This window comes from Protopterus annectens, chromosome 4.part0, assembly GCF_019279795.1.
Source record: "Protopterus annectens isolate FY-2018-M chromosome 4.part0, PAN1.0, whole genome shotgun sequence".
Taxonomy (NCBI): Eukaryota; Metazoa; Chordata; order Ceratodontiformes; family Protopteridae; genus Protopterus; species Protopterus annectens.
The window spans coordinates 224,952,245-224,971,498 of NC_056733.1; the positions used below are offsets into that span (position 1 = coordinate 224,952,245).

The window sequence follows — 19,254 nt, forward strand, 5'->3', positions numbered from 1 at the left end:
GCAAGGGTTAGTTCAGCTCCCACTTCTATGTCAGGGCTGCTTTCCTCGGAGCAGGTTGGGACTAGGGATCAGAAAGCTCACCTTTCAGACCCGGGTTTCTATCCCTCTTCGGGAAGGTCAGCCTATAGGACCTTGGAGAGAACTCTTTCAGCTTCCATAATACAGACTGTTTTTTCATATTCCATATCCCCTGCTCTGCATCAGGGGTCTTGGCTTGTCCTCCCACAGGGACAGCCTGTACCAAAACCTCAGGACACCCAATTGGGTATTTCTACTTCTTTTAATACCTCCCCAGATTATCCCACTGAAGAGGTCCCTTGGAAGAGGATATGTAAGAGGAAGCATCTAGATTCCCCTAAAGCTGTCACAGAAGACACTGATTTTGAGGCACCTCCTGCAGATGTCTCGTGCAGAGACATCCTTGAAATTCTAAAGCAGTGAGGTGGCTGGAAGACCAGCAATCCTTCGGAGGAATCGCTCCTTGAAGCTTTTGGTTCCAGCCATCTATGTCCTTGGTGATTCCACCCTCTGAAGAGCTCTTAGATTTGGTCTCGTAGCAGGAGTGGAAGGAGCCTGACTCCATTGAGCCCATACCAGAGAAGGCTGACAAAATTATGTCTCTTCCAGAAGACAGACTGTTCTGGTCCAAACCCCCCCCCCCGGTTAATGCCATGGGTTGTTGCAGCGACCACCAGGAAGGAACTAGCAGAATACATTTCTTCTGTTCATCCCCCAACAAGGAGTCACAGGCCATGGACATATTTGGGAAGCATGTCTACACTTCAAGGACCTTTGCCTTGAGGGCCCTGAACTACTTTGCACATTTCACCAGATTGCAAAGGGATCTGATAAAGAAACTTCTGGATACCCCTGCAGGAGCTGTGTCTGAGGAGGTGAAGGATTGTCACCTTACAGCTGGCATCTCTTCAGTTGATATCAAAGTTGTCCATGAGACTGATTCCAGTATAGCAGAGGAACCTCAGGGGCAGTGGGTTCAGGTATAGCCATAAGGAGACACACCTGGATGCACTTGTGTGACTCATGCAGCCTTTTAAGTCTACATTCATCAATGCTCCTTTTGATGGCACCTCTCTCTTTTTGGCCCCAAAGTAAAAGATACGGTGTCCAGATGTGAGAAGGATGGAAAGATCCTTTCTGTTGTGGTCGTGCTTTTTTCCACACCACAAAGATCCTTCTTTAGGAATCACAGGGGAGGTGGAAAATGTGGTTTAAGAAATCACTGTGATCTTTCCAAGACGTACATGGAGCGTCCCCCCACTCCCACCCAAGGCAGAGGGGTAAACTCAAGTGGTAGATGTTGCCCTCGTGGTAGAGGAGGCCCACAACATCAAGGATCCAGATATTCATTCTTTGGCAAACCCTTTTAGTGCTCCTGAACGGAGGCCTGATTGTCCTCCTCTGGAGGCAATCTGGGAAGATTTGTCCCTGTACCAGAGAGTTTGGCTAGAGATAACAGAAGATGTCGTATTCTCATGTTTTAGTATTCTCACATATGGGATCCTCCGCCTCAGGTGTCCCAAACATTTGGCTTATATATCAAGGCTTAAGCATGGCTGCTGTACGGTGCGTGGGACATCACATGCAGGAACAGACCATAAACCGTGGGCCATAAATGTGATGTCCGCGTGCACAGACTTCAGAACTTCTCAGCTTGCTCATTCTGCTCTGCGCTACTGACTACGTTAAAGATAAGTACCCCATTGGGGAATCCTTCCTTATTTTTTGGCTAGGCTTTGGTTATTGTTTATCTGTTAACTGATTCCGTGCATGTAATCTAGGAAAGGAAAATTTAAGTGCAGTTGCAAATTCTGCACAAAGATACACGCAACCTCTGCTTGTTTTGCTTAGGGCCATCCCATGACCATACTGCATGTAAAATATGTCAGTCGTTCATCCCAAAGTCCCTACACAGCCTTCGGGCGGCCCTCAAACTTTTTGTAGAAAATCAACGTCTGAAGCACCTTGCAATCTGTATGGATCCTGAATCAGCTGTCCAGGCGGAGCCGCCTAAAAAGAGGGCCAAGGTCTCTAGGCCTGACACTACACCTCTGACTTCGGACATCCCACCAGCTTCCGGTCTAGGGGCTGAGGAACGTCCAATAGGACTGGTGAGTTCGGTGGGTACCAATTCGGAAGCTGCCCTTGCTTCTCCAGCCACACGTCCATGTAGGTTTCTGAGATGTCTGTCTCCACCGATGTTGGCGGGGAACCTGGCTCGCCCGTATAGCCACCATTAGCAGCTTCCAAGGAAGGCACTACAACCCCAGGCCTGACATCCGGTACCAGGCCTTTAACCTCTGACAACTCGGAAGACTCCTTCTCTCAAAAGAAAAGACTAGGCATTTATCTTCCCCAGTGGAAGATCAGCTTGACTGGCAGACATTTTCCCAGTGACTCTTTCAGGCCATTATTTTCTTGAGGCCTACTGCCTCACAAACTCTTGTCCTGGCAACTTTAAGTCCCAGGCCTGCCCCTGCTAGCTCCATACCACCTCCACAGACTCAAGAGGAAGACTCTTTTTCCTCTGAGTGTCTCACTTCTGCCTCCCAGCTGGCCTCTCCCCTGGAATACTGCTCCCCAGATGAGGACTCCTTGGAAGGAGATTCCCCACCAGAAAACATAACCTTTGTGGAAGCAATCTCCAAAATGAGAGAATATTTCAAGTGGGACTCCACCCAAATGACTGAGGTGCAGAAGAGATACTTCGAGCTTCTGCAGATGGATTCCTCCTCTATATCTGCTATTCCTCCTCTTAATTCCTGCATACTTGGACGCCTTTACCTCTGCTTCCAAGACCCCAGAATCCCAGTCACTGGCCCCAAAAAGGCTAGGCAGGTTCTATATGGTTCCTGATGATTATAAATATCTTATCAAACCTCCATTGGCAGACCCAGCTGTGATTTCTGTGGCAGCTGACAAGCAATCTAGGCAGATCCCATCCTCTTTTGTGCTGCCATCAGATAAGGACAGTAAGGTGATGGACAGGCTAGGAAAGAAGATCTACACTTCCTCAACCCTAGCCTTTAGGGCCATCAGTTACCAGACTTGTATGGTAAAGTATGCCCTAGATCTAGTTTCCCAGGCCTCTAGTCTGCTCTCCTCTATGCACGACTCCCCAACTAAGCCTCCAGTTGCCTGAAAACTTTCCTTAGCAGTAGAAGTAGCCAGGCATTCAATAAATTGTAGCTATGAGGCTGCTGAAGCCTCAGTCAGGTCAGCTGCATGTGCTTCAGTCTTACGTAGGTATTCCTGGCTCAGACTTCTACCTCTCCCAGATGACTTCAAAAACAAGGTCTTGGATACCCCCTGGACAACAAGCTCGTTTTTGGTAAGCAATCTGCAGAAATTTTCAAAAATCTCCAGGGAAAAAAGCAAAGTAGTACAGGACCTGAAGCATCTACTTATATCCCCAGTTCCTAAATTCTATAGGAACTACCCAGCAAAACAAGCTTTGTTAGGAAGCACCTGCACCCTACTCCTCTTCAAAGCCAAGGAAAGGGGCCAGAAAACCCTCATTCACTAGAACTACCTCCTCTCACATTACTCCCAGGTAGCCCTTCCCAGACAGACCTAACAATGCGTGACTGTCTAAATACCCTTCACCATCTCCCCCTTTCTGCCCGCCTCTCTCACTGTCTTCCCCAGTGGCAAAAAACTCACCTCAGACCGCTGGGTGCCATCAGTAGTGGAAAAAGGGTACTTTATGACCTGGCAGGAAAAGCCTTCTCCAAAAGGCATACCCCTCCCTCCAATAAACCAGTTTCACCTGATACCCCTGGTTATTCAGGATTTGCCATTATAAGGAACCATAGAGAAGGTCTCACCAGGGCAAGAGGGTCAAGGTTTTTACTTCAGGCTCTTCCTGGTTCCAAAAAAGTATGGCCCATGGAGGCCAATCCTGGACCTGTCCCTGTTAAACCCCTTCCTGCATGTACCTTCCTTCTGCATGTTATCCCTGCAAACCCTTCTTCCATGTTTGGCACCCAGGTCCTTTATGGCCACTCTGGACCTGAAGGAGGCATATCTTCATATCCCTACCCACCCAGACTTCAGGAGATTCCTACGTTTTGCAGTGCCGTCCTTGCACTATGAATTTACTGCCTTGTCTGCAGCACCAAGGGTATTTACAAAGTGTCTTGCCCCAGCAGTAGTTTTCTGCAGAACAAAAGGCATACAGCTCTTCCCGTATGCAGATTACCTCCTCATCCAAGCAGAAGTAGGAAGTACTCTTCAGAGACGCCTGCAATTTATTATTTCTCCCCTAGGAAGTCTGGGTTTCACACTCAACCTACTAAAGTCCTCATTCACTGCATCCCACGAGCAAATCTTCTTGGGTTGCTGAACAAGGACAGATCTGATGAGGGCTTTCCTCCCACCAGAAAAGGTCACTTTTGTAACCATCTATTTTCAAAATTTACTCCGTCACCCACATCTCAGCCGGGGAATTTCTTCACCTTCTGGGTTTAATGGCAGCCACTCTTCCCATGGTGCCCCTTGCCAGACTGCACATGAGGAAGTTCCAGTGATACTTGAAGAATGTCTGGTCCCAACACAACCACCCATTGGACTTTCAGGTGCCCTTCCTGACCTTGTCTGAAACTAGAGTTAAGGTGGAGGATCCAGCAATTCCTACAGAATCCAGGACTCCCACTGTAGCCCATCAAGACAGTTCAACACATGTACACAGTGCCTCAGATCTGGGGTGGGGGCCAGTATGAACAACCTCAAGGTGCAAGCTCAGTGTGAGCCCTCCTTCCGGAAAAAAACTCATCACTGTGAGGGAAATGACTGCTCTCCTCCTAGCCCTGAAGACCGTCCTCCTGCTCATTCATCCTGGTTCCCTTCAAGTCTTCACAGACAACACCACATTGATGTGGTACATCAGCAAAGCGGGGTGGGGGTGGGACAGATCCTATTTACTTTGCAGGCTGGCCATACAAGCATGGGAGTTGCCCAGTCAATCCGGTATAACATTATCGGTGGTCTGCATCCCATCACAAGACAATGATCAAGCAGATGTCCTCTGCAGATCATTGTCTCAAAATCACGAATAGATGTCACATGGAGATGTTTTCTTAGACTTTGTCCACCAGTGGGGGCACTCCATAGGTAGATCTGTTTGCTTCCCCTCAGAACAGATAATTACGGCTATTCTGTTCAAGGCTCCCTTCACCACAAGTGTGAGGAGTGGATGCCTTCACAGTCTTTTGGAATGGGATGTTCCTGTATGATTTCCCCCCTTCCCTTTTATACAGAAGGTCCTGCTGAAAATTCAGCTGGACAAGCCAAAATTCTTTCTGGTAACCCCGTATTGGCCAAGGCAGCATTGGTTCTCCCTTCTTTTATCTGTTGCCAAAGGCAATCACCACAAGTTGCCTCACAAGGTGGACCTTCTCACACAACAGAAGGGATCTCATCCACCCTCATCTGTAAGCCCTCAGCCTTACCCTGTGTGTGATAAACTTCTGATCCCTTTCAGACACCTTTACTTAGAGGATGTGCTGTCTGTCCTGCAGGAGCCCAGGAAACCTACTAGGTGATCTTATTTATCAAAATGGAAAAGGTTCTCCACCTGGTGTCTTCAAAGGCAACTAGACCCCTTCCAAGCAGACATGCCTATAGATGTTATGTAGTCCTATCTCGCCTCCATTATTACATGTGGGTTTGGAGCCGATCCTCTGCTCCGACTCAGCTGCTTTTAGAAAGCCTGAAAACTTCTGATTGGCTAATGGCTAGGAGGTATCCCGTGGTGCATGAGCACACTCCCAGATCTCATTTGCCGCGTTTTCAGTCGGAAGCTTTCTTGGTTGGCTGTGGCTAAGTGATGCCTTTTTTTCACTACTATTACTTCCTTTTTAGGAATTTATTGCTTATAGAGAGTTTTTTCTATTATAGCTGATTACTGACACTCATTTTTTGTGACTTCTGATTTGTGATTTCAACCAGATTTGACTTGGTTATCAGATATTATATTTTCTGGCCTATTGCTTGTTCGCGTGTGGTATCCCTTGTGTGTGTTTTTTGGTTTTTACTAGACCGTTTAAGTTTTAGAGGTTCTAGTTTCGTTCCTTTTTGTTTCTTACACTAGGTCCATTTAAGTTAGAGGATCTAGTTCCTCTCTTGTGTGAGTGCGTTGACCTTCCTTTGCTGTCAATATGTCTAAGGAATCTAAGGAATGCAAACCGTCAGGCTTTAAAAAGTGCATTGTGTTCACAAAAACTGTCCATCACTGATGGACATAGCATTTGTGTATATTGCTTAGGGGCCATACATCTGCAAGAAACTTGCCTTTTCTGCCACTCTTTTAGCCCTAGAGTGCTCCAGGAACGAAAGAATAAACTTATTTTAAAAGGTCTGTTGAAACCTTCCTTCGAAGAAGACCTAGCCAGTTCTTCTTCCTCTCCTAAGTCGCAGTCTTCTAGGAAGGATAAGGGCAAAACGGCCTTCTCCGGCTCCAACTTCTGGTGCTGAACCACCACAGAAGTTACAAAAAGTGGAGTTGGTATCTTTCTCTTCCACTCCATAGTCTTCGGGGCAGATTGAGATTTTGGACATAGAGCCTGCAGTATCGGTAGCAAGTGTTTTGGTGCCGATCACTAGCAGCCCTCTTCGGAGCTGGTCAACGGATATTCCACCGGTCTCCCCTACCTTTAAATCGCCGATACTACAGATCCTCCAGGAGCCTATCTGAAGAAGACATTGAGATAGTGGTGCTTAGACTCCTCAAGTCGTTGGCCTTGCCAAAATTTTTATCGGCTCCAACCCACTCAGTCTTGGAACCGACTCCTTCTACCAACCCTGCTTTCATTCTTCCTCCAACCCAGATTGGGCCTTTGGAGCCGATGTTTCCGGTACCGTCTACAGTGGAGTCTTCGGTTCCAGCACCTCGTGTGGTTGTCTCTGAGCAGAGTTCCGCTCTGACACTCTCTCGGCACCGTCTGAAGTGTCTAGGGCCCGAAGCTCCTCGGTCGTCCCCGATGGGGACACTTGGAACCGAACTTCTTTGGTGCCGAGTCTCCCTCTTGGTGCGTCGGCCCGAGTGAGCTTGGACCCTACATTGTTCTCGGAGTGGATCCTTCTGGAGCCGTCGGCACTTCCGATTTCTTCGGAACTGGGGCATCTTTCGGAGCCGGAGGAATCTGTCTTTGTGAAGATGAGGAGCATGCTGGATAGCTCATCCGCCCCACGTAGCAGTACCGATGCTATACTCCCTCAAGTGCTGACTACAGTCTCAGCATCTTTTCTTCCCCCAGATGGCAGAGACCCACAGCCCCAGGACCCCCACTTGAGTGGCCCTCAATCTTCCGAGGCCTCCCCAGAGAACCCTGCGGAAGAGATCATTTAAGAGGAAGCATGTAGACTACCCTAATGAGTCTCTCACATCTGACACTGACCTCGATGAGTCGGAGGGTTCCCCTAAGTCGTCCTCTGAAGATGTCTCCTTTGCAGATATCTTTGAGATCCTCAGGCAGAGAGGCGGCTGGCCCACTGTTACCCCATCTCATGAGGAGTCCGTGTACCTGAAGGCTTTCGGGTCTCAAGCCTCAGCTTCATGGTGTCTCCCCCATTTGATGAGTTACTGGATCTTGTGAGTCAGAAAGCATGGCCGACTCCTGATGCCATGGAACCGGTCCCCTGGAGGCTGAACAAGTTTCTTTCCGCCCCTAAAGACAAAGAATTTTTATCCAAGGGCTTATCTGTAGATGCCATGGTGGTGGCGGTGGTCACTAAGAAGGAGCTAGCAGAGACTTCTTCTATCCATCCAACCAATAAGGAATCCCGAACGATTGATAGATACGTGAAGTGTATCTTCTCTTCAGCGGCTTTTACACTCCGCTGAATTATCTATCACACTTCACGAGACTTCAGAGAGATCTCCTGAAGGAGTTAGGAGATACTCTTCAAGGTACCTCTACTGAAGGAGTCCCATCTACAGTATCTACTCAGTTGGCTACCTTAACATCCATTGTTAACTCTTCCATGAGGCTGATCTCATACGCAGCTGATGGTGGGTGTAGGGCGACAGGTTCAGGAGGCTCCTTAAGGAGACACTCCTGGATGCGTCTGTGCAATTTTGCTGAACCCTTCAAGTCTACATGCACCAATGCTCCCGTTGACGGATCCTCTCTTTTTGGACCCAAGATGAAAGATACCCTCACCAGGTATGAGCAAGAAGGAAAGACTCTCTCTGCCATGGGAGTCCGTTTTACCATCCCTTCTTGACCTTACCCTAAAGGTCAGAAGAGTGGTAAAATATGGTTCAAGAAATCACAGAGGTCTTTCCAGGATACACAGGGTGATTCCTTCTTCAGAGGCAGGGGAGGAGGAACCAAATGGTAGACCTCGCCCTAGAGGCAGGGGAGGTCCACAAATTCCGGGAGGTCACTATTCCTTTCCTGACCATGCCTATCAGCGTTCCTGATGTTGAACCCGACTGTGCATCTCTGGAGCTGGTCTGGGTCGCCTGTCTTTGTACCCAGAAACCTGGCTAAATATCACCAGAGACAAGTGGGTACAAGACATTATCACCAGAGGTTACTCTATACCCTTTTCCCTTCCACCATGCCCTCCCAAAAGGATTCCAGATGTACCACCCAATCACAGGGATCAAGCAGCTATAGAGATAGAAAAGCTGCTATTAAAAAGAGTCATCCAAAAGGTCCCGGTAGACCAGACAGGATTCGGAACATACTCCAGAGTCTTTTTAGTTCCAAAAAGGACTGGAGACCCATTTTAGACCTCAGCAGGTTAAACGAGTATGTAAAGAATTCCAAGTTCCGAATGGTCACTCTACAATCCATACTCCCTCTGTTAGGGAAAGAAAATTGGATGTGCTCAGTAGATCCCCAAGATGCCTACTACCACATCAAGATGGACAAAGCATCAAGGAGTTTTCTATGCTTCTGGCTGGGAGCCATCATTACCAGTTTCGGGCACTGCCTTTTGGTCTCAACACAGTCGTCGTCTCCCCCCCCCCCAGTGTTCATCAAATGCATGGCAATAGTGACAGCCCATCTGAGGCGTCAGGGAATCCAAGTTTTTCCATACCTGGCCGATTGGCTCCTGACCGCCACCACCAGGCATCTTCTAGTTCAGTCCAAAGACTCCACAATCAAGCTCTGTTCCCAGTTGGGAGTCTCTATAAATTGGGGAAAAATCCTTAACTTTGCCCATTCAATCTATAACCTTTATAGGAGCAAACAGACACGGTCTCCATGACAGCCAGACTACCAACAGACAGAATACAAAATCTTTCACAGCAGATTTACAGGTTACTTCCCCTTTAAAAAGTCAAAGCGAAGGTGATGTTACAACTTCTTGGAACAATGGCATCGACTGTAACATTGGTACCATTAGCAAGACTACATATGAGAATACTCCAATGGCTCCTGTCATCCCAGTGGTCTTTGCAGCAGTTGCCACTGCATCACCAGATACTAATCACAGATTCTTGCAAAAAGGATCTCCGTTGGTGGATTCAGCCAGGTCATCTTACCACAGGGACTCCCTTTGTACCGCACCAACCCGTTGCCACTGTGACCACGGATGCCTCTCAGATAGGGTGGGGGGGGGGGGGCATTATCTAGGCAGGACTGTCCAAGGTACATGGCAAGGTCACGAGGCCCATCTGCATGTCAGTGTCCTAGAGATGAGAGCGGTGCTTCTAGCTTTGCAAGCACTTCATGACTTTCTCCCTCTAGGGATGATATCTATCCAGACAGATAACATGTCAGTTGTATGGTATCTAAACAAGCAAGGAGGAACCAGATCTTACCCCTTATGTCGAGAGGCACTGCGAGTTTGGAACTGGGCGATTTCTTCCCAGCGCTTTCTCATCGCAACACACATCTCTGGGACATCCAGGGTGATAGCAGACAAGCTAAGCAGGGCAATTTTCTTACCTTACGAATGGTCTTTGAACCAGAAAGTAGCCCGACAGATCGTCCACAAATGGGGACAACCCTGCTGCGCGATCTCTTTGCTAGCCCCATCAACGCCAAATGCAGCACCTTTTCTCCCTCATTCCCCCCTCCGGGAGAGTCTCCGAGAGATGCACTCATCCACGATTGGCCCCCGGAATTTCTTTATGCATTTCCTCCTTTTCCACTTATCCCCAAGGTTATACAGAAAGCAATGTTGTTGGGGAAGCAAGATGATCCTCATCACTCCTTACTGGCCTCGTCTGATTTGGTTCCCTTTCCTCTGGCCTCACCTGTTAGACTATCCATGGACTCTGGACCCAGTAGCAGACCTCTTGACACACGTCAGGTTCTCTTCACCCCTGTCTCCACACACTCACACTGTGACAGCATGGCTGCTCCAGTTCCATCATTAGTCAGGCTTCACGATATGTCTCCAGCTGTAACCCATATCATTAACTCTTCTCATAAGCCCTCGACTAGAAAATTGTACAACTGTAAATGGAAGAGATTTTCTATCTGGGCAGATAACAGAAAGATTAATCCATTTACAGCTCCCATTCCTGTTGTCTTAGAGTTCCTATCAGAACTTTTTCACCAGGGATCAGCAGCTGCTACACTCTAGTTCAGCTAGCAGCAATATCTAATTTTCATGTGGGATTTAATGATTCTAACCTTATGTCCCACAAACGATGATGTTAAGACCTCCAGTTCAAGATCCTATTCCTCCCTGGGATCTAAATCTAGTCCTTTCTAAACTTACTTTGCCACCTTTTGAACCAGCCCATAGCTGTCAGTTAAAATTCTATCGTGGAAGACTCTTTCTGGTGGCGATAACTTCAGCCAGACGAGTTTCCGAACTGCAAGCCCTATCAGTTAAACCTCCATACTTAATTTTTCACAAATATAGGGTCTCTCTCCGGATGAATCCTTCCTTTATTCCCAAGGTCTGCTCCCATTTTCACTTGAATCAAACTATCGAATTGCCAGTATTCTTCCCCAATCACACCAATAAAGCAGAGTTATAGATTTCACCAATTGGATGTGCATAGGCAATTGCGTCTCTACATCCACAGAACTAAAGGATTTAGAAAATCAGACCAGCTATTCGTTTCCTTTGCTGAAACAAGAATGAGTTTGCCAGTTTCTAAGGTCACACAATCAAACTGGATCTCTTAACTGCATTTCTTTCATTTATACTTCTGAGGGAAGAGAGTTACCCCTTAAAGTCAAAGCGCATTCTACCAGATCATTTTCTACTACTGCTGCCTTCCAAACCAGGACTCCTATTGATAATATATGTGCAGCAGCAGCAGCAGCAGCAGCATGGGCTACCCCTCATACCTTCATTACCCATTATAAATTGGACCTAACCTCCAGGGGTAGGGCCTCATTTGGTTCCACAGTGCCCAGGAGTATTTTCCAGTGAGTCACCCATACAAGATGCTAGGGACGCTGTCCCACACATAATAATGAAGGTGAGATAGGACTTCATAACATAAAGAAGTTTATGTACTCACCATAACGTTACATGTATGTAGTCCATCTCGCCGAACATTATTACGAACCCACCCACCAGCCCTCTTCCTGGAGGATCAGAAAACAGTTTTCTACGGTGGTTTATTTCATAAAGGATACTTTTATTAGGGTTTTATTCTTCCGAACCTTTGTTCTCCTCTCTTCTTTTTCTCCTTGTATAGACTAGCAGCAAACAAGATCTGGGGAGTGTGCTCATGCACCATGAGATACCTCCTAGCCACGAGCCAGTCAGAAGTTTTCATGCTTTCTAAAAGCGGCTGAGTCAGAGACGAGGATCGGCTCCGAACCCACACATAATAATGTTCAGCGAGATGGACTACATACATGGAACGTTATGGTGAGTACATAACTTTTTTCTGGCCTGTGTGTGTGAGCTCCTAAAATCTGAACTTTCATACTCTTCAGTGAAAGTCCATTTCTCAGCCATTTTATCGTGGTGACCTCTAGATCCACCCCAATTATCAAGATTGGAGGTGCAGCTACCAGCAGCTTCCACCACTTTAAAAATGTGTACCTGGAAAATGGTCTTGTTGGTAGCCCTCACTTCAGCCAGAAGGGTCTTAGAGCTACAAGCTGTCTTGGCTACTCTACCCTATACAATTTTTCATAAAGACAGAGTCTCTCTTCGTACTAACCCCTCTTTCATGCCCAAAGTGGTCAGTGAACTGTCTCTTAACCAATCTGCCCATTTACCTACCTACCTTTCCTTCACCAGAAAATGACAGTGAGTTATTCCCTAGATGTTTGCAGGCAACCGAGGTTTTATCTGGATAAGACTAAGGACATCAGGAAATCCAACCAACTCTTTGCATCCTTTCACCCAGGGCCCTGGGGAAAGTGGTATTAAACCGACCATATCCTCCTAGATCTGCAAAGCTATATCCTTCTGTTACTCCTTCCATGGTAAAGAGTTACCCCTCACAGTTAGTGCCCACTCCACCAGAGCAGTGCCCTCTTCAGGGCCTTTCTTAAAGGCCTTGATGCAGCCACTGTCCTAGAGGCAGCTTCATGGTCTTCTGTACGTAGTTTCACTAAACACTACAAATTGGATAACATCTCCAGAGCTAGGGCAGGATTTGCAAAAGCCATCCTCCATGGCTTCCTGGAGACTATTACTCCCCCCCCCCCCCTTTTTCTCTGTATAAGCTGTGGTACTCGCCCACATGTCAGAATACTACAACATGAGAACAGAAGGACATAGATTAGTTGTGTAAAATCTTACCATAACCATAGATGTCCTTCTCTTCCGTGTTGCAGTATTTCTTCTCCTGAAAGGACCTTTTCCATGTCTGGATGGCATCATTCAGCTACCCTTAGACTATTGTCCGACTGGGCATTCAGTTCTGAGGTCTGTGCATGCGGATGTCACATTTATGGCTCGCAGCTTATGGTCCCTGTGTGACATCCCATGCACCTTACAGCAGCCAGGCTTAAGCTTTGGTATATGAGCCAGATGTTCAGGTCACCCTTTGGAGTAGGATTTTGCATGTGAGAATGCTGCAACATGGAAGAGAAAGACATTTATGGTTATGGTAAGATTTTACACAACTAATCTATACTTGGGTGCAAAGGATCGTTTCCAGAGAATATGTAATTCCATTTTTCCTTTCTCCTCCAACCTCCAAGAAAATCTCTGATCTACCACCCAGTCAAAGGGATCAAGCAGCCATACAAATACAAAACAGTCATCCAAGAGGTCCCCCCAGACCAGAGAGGATCTGAAACTTGCTCAAGATTCTTTTTAGTGCCAAAGAAAACAGGTTACTGAAGACCAGATGTTCTTAGTGTTTCACTGTTGCAGTCATCACACTTGGGTTATCTACCTGCAGGTAGCCCTCAGTCTGCCCGAATTCCAGAGTCTTGGGATTTCTGCGTCGGATGATGTCGCCTCTTCCATGATGTCAGGTCATCAGGGGTAAAAAAAACATGCATCCGATGCCATTACAACAGCTTTTCTTGCCGCGTGGGAGCCCTAAGCAGAAGCAGTTCGCAAGTGCTGGTTGACCGCTACCTGAAATTTTTTTTAGAGTTTCAAACCTGAAGTCTTCTAAAGCTAAGTACCCTGTTGGGGATCCTTTTTTCTTGCTCTAACCGATGTCAGAAAAAGTTAACATTTGTTTTGCCTGTGGAAAGCAAATACCTCTCAGAGATTTTCATTCTTACTGCATCACCTGTTTAGGCCCAGACCACCACGTTCCTCGCTGTTGATTTTGTGCTTTGTTTAATGCCTGAAATATTCGTCATCGGGCTATCTTTGCCGCTAAATTCTTTCGCTGTCGTTCTCCGTATTCCAAAATGGCTTTGATAAGCCATTCGGCTACCAATCTTCCGAAAAAATGTAAGGATAAAGACAGAGACAAACCGCATAGGTCCAAAATAGCAGACAACGCTTCTGTTAAGTTAGAAGCCAGTCTGCCGGTACTCCGTGAGGCGCCTTCGCAGCCCCTGATACCCGCTTCTACAGATTTGCAGGCCTCTGCTGAGACCCATTCGGAGTCCGGTATGCCACGAGATGCTTCTTCGACTATGGAGCCTGTGGATGTCTCTACCTTGGATGGGTCCAGAGCCGCTGTGCAGGCACCGGCTTCTGTGGGTGTATTCCGACCTTCTGATGTTCGTATTAAACCGACAACTTCGTTTTTCTCTAAAACCACCGAGTTTCTCAGGACCAGAGTTCGCACTACGCCTAGAAAAACGATGACCAAAGCGCATGCTCAAGCTCCCATGCCACAGAAACATACTTAGAATGTCTGAAGACCTTATAACTTTAATTAGAGGAAGCCAGTCTTCCCCCTCTAAAAGACAAAGAATTGATTTTCCTTCTGATTCTGCAGACCATGAGTCTGATGACTCTGATCCCTCTGATTACCAGAACATACCCTTCTCTACCTATGAGGATTCAGATGCAGAGGATTCCATTCCCTCTGCCTCCCCTCCAGAGGATTTTTCTTTTGGTGAAACCTTACATACCTTAAGAGAACATCTACGCTGGGAATGCCAGGACTACCCTTAGCCCAAAAAGTGACTCCGAGAATTTTTAGACTTGCCTCAGCACAGACCTCTAGCTATACCCCCTGTCTTGGATATTGTAGATGATGTCTTCATGGCATCCAGTCTTACTCCTGATACTTTACCACCAGTTCCTAGAAAGCCTGACAGGTACTACAGAGTACCTGACCCTCTGAAATTTCTCTTTAAGAATCCTACTGCAGATCCAGAGACCATTTCCCAGGGACCTAAAGGCATTAAGGCTACTACAGCCAAAAACTCTACCCCTTCGGATAGGGATTCTAGAGCTTTAGACAGATGGGGTAAGAAGGTATATACCTCTGCAACTCTTGCCATCAGGGCTTTGAATTGCCAGTTTCACATGTTGAAGTACCAGCAGCATATTATGGAACTAATTAAACAAAAATGTTGTTGCTTCCAGATTGTACAGAAAGTAAAGATTTACAAGAGTTAATGCATTCTGCAAACCAAGTTAGTAAACATACTTCGCAGTGTGGTTTTGATGCCTTAGAAGCATATTGCAGGGCTGCTGTCACTAGGTCTATACTGAGAAGGCATGCTTGGCTGAAGGAACAAATCTTGCCAGACCATGTCAAAGCAAAATTACTAGATGCTCCATTAAAACCAGGAATGTTTGTTTGGCACAAAAGCAGTAGTACTTAAAAAGATGGAGGAAGAAGCTAAATCTATGCAAACTGTTAAAGATTTCTTACAGGTGCAGCCACCTAGATTCAGTAGGCATTGGCCTTCTAAAAACTGGTCCTTTCCAGTCCTTCTCAGGCCTTCAGTCCAAACCCAGGGGCAACACACCACCAAGATTACAGTCACAGGGTATGCAGAGATCTAAACAATGGAATGCTCCCACCTCAAAAACAGGGAGTGGTAAGCCACCCCATTTTGGAAAAAGTTCACAATGACTTGTCTATCATCCTTCCCAGCCATGCCCAAGTACTTGCACTCCTAGGAGGAAAACTTGCCCTGCATGCAAAAAACTGGATGTCCATTACCCAGGACCGATGGGTCCTAAACATTGTATCCCAGGGATACAGATTCTGCTTCCACTCACTGCCAACCCCAAGCGGGTTGCCAGACCTTCCTCCAAACCAGTGGGCAGAGGCTCAAAAGCAAGTACTTTCTCTTCTCAGTATTAGGGCTATTCAACCTGTTCCTGGTGCCCAGAAAAGAGAGCTCTTGGCACCATATCCGGGATCTGTCAATTCTCAACATCTTTCTGGTGGTCCCAAAATTCAAAATGTTTACACTGCAACAGCTTCTTCCTATGCTAGCCAAGGACGCCTGGCTAGTCACCCTAGACTTAAAGAAGCTTATCTGCACATCCCCATAAGGGAATCTTGCAGGAAATATCTACGTTTCAGGAGAGGCTGTATGCACCATCAGTTCTCTGCACTTCCCTTTGGCTTATCTGCTGCACCCAGGGTATTCACAAAGTGCCTGGCTCCAGCCATTGCATACTGCAGGCAGAGAAATATTCAACTTTACCCATACTTGGACGATTGCTTGAGTCAGGTGGACAGTCAGGAATTGCTACTTCAGCGCCTGGCATTTCTAAAGAAACTCCTAACTTCTTTGGGGTACACAATCAACGAAAAGAAATCAGAACCGGTGCCCAGCCAAAAGATTGTATTCCTGGGAGCAAGCTTGAACACAACTTCCCAGATGGCATTCCTCACTCCAGAAAAACAGGTTTACTTGACAAACTGCTTCAAACTAATGGCCACCAAAACCCAGCCATCTGCAAGAAAAATACTGAAAGCCCCAGGGTTCATGGCCTCATGCATTCTACTAATTCCAAATGCAAGACTGCATATGAGGAAACTTCAATGGTACTTAAAAAGTCTCTGTTGTCAACATTCTCAGGACATGGAAATAGTGATTCCTGTCATTCCTTGCCTAAGGGCAGAGTTCCTTTGGTGGACAGAAGCATGCAACCACAACAAGGGACTTCCTTTCACTCAACCCCTTGCAGCTCAAACCCTGACAAGAAATGCATCAGACTATGCATGGGGGGCTCACATGGCAGGCAAATGGAGCCCAGGAATAATTCCCCTGCATATCAATCCAAAATAAATTTTAGCTGTACAAAATGCTCTGACTGCCTTCAAATAACCTTATCCTTCCAGGACAACTCCTGATAAAGACAGACAACACCACAGTTATGTGGTACATAAACAAGCAGAGGGGAACTCATTCCTTCCCACTCTGCAGGTTAGCCATGGCCCTGTGGAACACAGCCTTGAGCAAACAAGTGCACCTGCAAGCTCAATTCCTGCCAGGCAAACAAAAATCACTGGCCGACGACTTAAGCAGAAATCTACTGAACCCACATGAGTGGAAACTGGAACCCAACTCATTCAAACTTCTAATCCACAGGTGGGGGACACCAGAGGTGGACCTCTTTGCCTCCCCCCAAAACCATCAATTGAGAAACTTTTGCACTAGAAATCTCACAGCAAAGCTTGTAAAGTGGATGCCCTATCCTTTACATAGGAAAACCTCTCAATTTATGCCTTTCCCTCTCTGCCACTCCTCTCAAAAGTACTACTCAAGATCAAACAGGACAGACCAATCCATATTGCCCCAGACTGGCTACACCAGCACTGGTATCCACTCCTATGCAGTCTGACAACAGTGCCACCCCAGCACCTACATCAGATGGCCCTCCCTGCTGTCCCAGCAGGAGGGACCGATTTTTGCATCCACAGCTGCAAACCCCGAACCTTGCAGCCTGGCTTATCCCTTGAATACACCACCAGCAACCCTCAGCAAACAGGTGCTGGATGTCATCCTTGAGTCCAGAAGGCCTAGTACTAGGAAATCCTACTCAGAAAAGTGGAAAAGATATTTTCTTGGAGCCAGTCTCAAGGAAAGGACACAGCCGTGCCCACCTTACCTCAAATCCTAGATTACCTAGTAGAGCTGCTCCACGGAGGACTATCCTTCTCAGCAATTAAGATTCATGCCTCTGCCAACTCAGCTCATTACAGTACTGAGTCACTTCTCTTTTCTCACTCTCCCATCAAACAGTTCCTGAGAGGAGCTAACAATTTAAGGCCCCTGAGGAGAGCTTCTATCCCTGCCTGGGACCTTAACTTTGTACTAGAGAAGCTCGCGCTTCCCCTTTTGAGCCTGCTGCTGCAGCAAAGTTAAAATTCCTCTCTTGGAAAACAGCCTGACTTCTAGCCATCACTTCAGCAAGAAGAGTGTCTGAGTTACAGGCACTAATGGCTGTGGAACCCTTCATTATTTTCCATGCTGACAGGGTTTCCCTCAGGACTAATGCATCATTTATGCCCAAGGTGGTATCCAGTGTGGCTTTAAACCAATCCATCCACTTACCAACCTTTTTCCCTAATCCTCAGAATAACGGGGAAAGGATCCTGCACTACTTGGATGTGCACAGACAGCTCAGGTTCTACCTTGATAGGATTAAACTTTTCAGAAAATCTGACCAGCTGCTAGTTAGCTTTGCTGCAGTTGCAGAGGGCAAGGCCATTTCAAAGTAAACAATTTCCAAATGGGTAGCACACTGCATCCATTTCTGTTACAAACACCATGGAAAACCTACCCCACAGGGGATCAGAACTCATTCCACTAGGGCTACCTCAATCTCTACAGCATTTCTCAGGGGAGTCCCTACCAGGGACATCCTGGAAGCTGCAACCTGGAGTTCTGTACACACCTTCACCAAGCATCAGCAGTTGCCTATCTTTTCTAAATCCAGAGCTGGATTTGCTACAGCAGTCTTACAAGGCCTGCTATCCAGCCCTAATACTTCTTGACTGCCTCCACCCTTCCACAGCCAACCCAAGTGTGATGACTGCAACAGTGAAATACGAAGAGCATGGAACAGTTGTGTACACTTACCATAAGTGTAGATGTTAGAGTGTATTCACTGTTGCAGTTCTGGTTACCCTCCCTCAAGCCCCCTGACTTTTTCTATACTTTCTACCTATCCTCTTTTTGGCCATATCTTATGGATATGGTATTTACTTTTTACTGGAGGTGTTCAACACCATGTAATTGCTTCCTATTTTGGGGGCTCCTGACATCTGGGGCAAGAAAAACTGAGGTAATGGTTTCGGCTGTATGTTTTATACCCCTGACGTCATAGAAGAGGCGACAGCAGCTGACACAAAAATCCCAAGACTCTGGTATTCGGGCCGACTGAAGGCTACCTGCAGGCAGATAACTCAAGTGTGATGACTGCAACAGTGAATACACTCGAACATCTACATTTATGGTAAGTGTACACAACTGTACTTTCTGGATTTCTGCAGTCTAGACAGATTTGTTTGAAAGAAAGTTTTGGATGGTCACGGTTCAGTCCATTCGTCTGTTTTTGGAAAAAGATGACTGGATATGCTCAGTAGATCTCCAGGATGCATACTATCATAAAAAATAAGCAATACAAAAGATTCTTGCGCTTCCAGCTTGGAGCCATTCATTACCAGTTCAGAGCACTGCCTTTTGGCCTCACCACAGCCTCCAGGGTGTTCACCAAATGTATGGCAGTTACAGCGGCTCACTTGAGACGGCAAGGATTCCATGTGTTCAGATACTTAGATGACTGACTCATTACAACCCCGACCAGGCATCAACTCATTATGGCAAAAGAAGAGGTCATCCACACTTGCACAAGATTAAGAATAACCATAAATTTCGAGAAGTCAAATCTAAAGCCAACTCAAACTCTAGAAATCATAGAAGCTTTACTAGACACAAGGTCAACAATAGCCTCTTTTTC

General features: G+C 46.7%; 1 protein-coding gene across 3 annotated transcripts in view; it reads left to right on the forward strand.

Annotated features, from left to right (window-relative positions):
• Positions 1-19,254, forward strand: part of GPS1 (G protein pathway suppressor 1) — a 2,619,406-nt gene that overhangs the window by 377,365 nt on the left and 2,222,787 nt on the right. The gene's annotated exons all lie outside the window — the stretch shown is intronic.